Source organism: Phyllobates terribilis, unplaced genomic scaffold (genome assembly GCF_046119375.1).
Source record: "Phyllobates terribilis strain yellow unplaced genomic scaffold, ASM4611937v1 Scaffold_65__1_contigs__length_7625178, whole genome shotgun sequence".
NCBI classification, from domain to species: Eukaryota; Metazoa; Chordata; class Amphibia; order Anura; family Dendrobatidae; genus Phyllobates; species Phyllobates terribilis.
This window is the reverse complement of record NW_027362825.1, coordinates 3,646,110-3,647,064: the sequence shown is the minus strand read 5'-3', so window position 1 is coordinate 3,647,064 and position 955 is coordinate 3,646,110.

The following is a 955-nucleotide window of genomic DNA, read 5'->3' as shown; positions in this document are numbered from 1 at the left end:
GACATAAGGTGCATTTGAACAATTACAGTGGTGGCTAAAAGTATTGGCACCCCTGCAATTCTGTCAGATAATACTCAGTTTCTTCCTGAAAATGATTGCAATCACAAGTTCTTTGGTATTATTATCTTCATTTAATTTGTCTTCAATGAAAAAACACAAAAAGAATTGTCCTAAAGCCAAATTGGATACAATTCCACACCAAACCTAAAAAAGGGGGTGGACAAAAGTATTGGCACTGTTTGAAAAATCATGTGATGCTTCTGTAATTCGTGTAATTAACAGCACCTGTAACTTACCTGTGGAACCTAACAGGTGTTGGCAATAACTAAATCATACTTGCTGCCAGTTAACATGGATTAAAGTTGACTCAACCTCTGTCCTGTGTCCTTGTGTGTACCACATTGAGCATGGAGAAAAGAAAGAAGACCAAAGAACTGTCTGAGGACTTGAGAAACCAAATTGTGAGGAAGCATGAGCAATCTCAAGGCTACAAGTCCATCTCCAAAGACCTGAATGTTCCTGTGTCTTCTGTGCGCAGTATCATCAAGAAGTTTAAAGCCCAAGGCACTGTGGCTAACCTCCCTAGATGTGGACGGAAAAGAAAAATTGACGAGAGATTTCAACGCAAGATTGTGCGGATGGTCGATAAAGAACCTCGACTAACATCCAAACAAGTTCAAGCTGCCCTGCAGTCCGAGGGTACAACAGTGACCACCCGTACTATCCGTCGGCGTCTGAATGAAAAGGGACTGTATGGTAGGATACCCAGGAAGACCCCACTTCTTACCCCGAGACATAAAAAAGCCAGGCTGGAGTTTTCCAAAACTTACCTGAGAAAGCCTAAAACGTTTTGGAAGATTGTTCTCTGGTCAGATGAGACAAAAGTAGAGCTTTTTGGGAAAAAGCATCAACATAGAGTGTACAGGAAAAAAAAGAGGCATTCAATGAAAAGAAC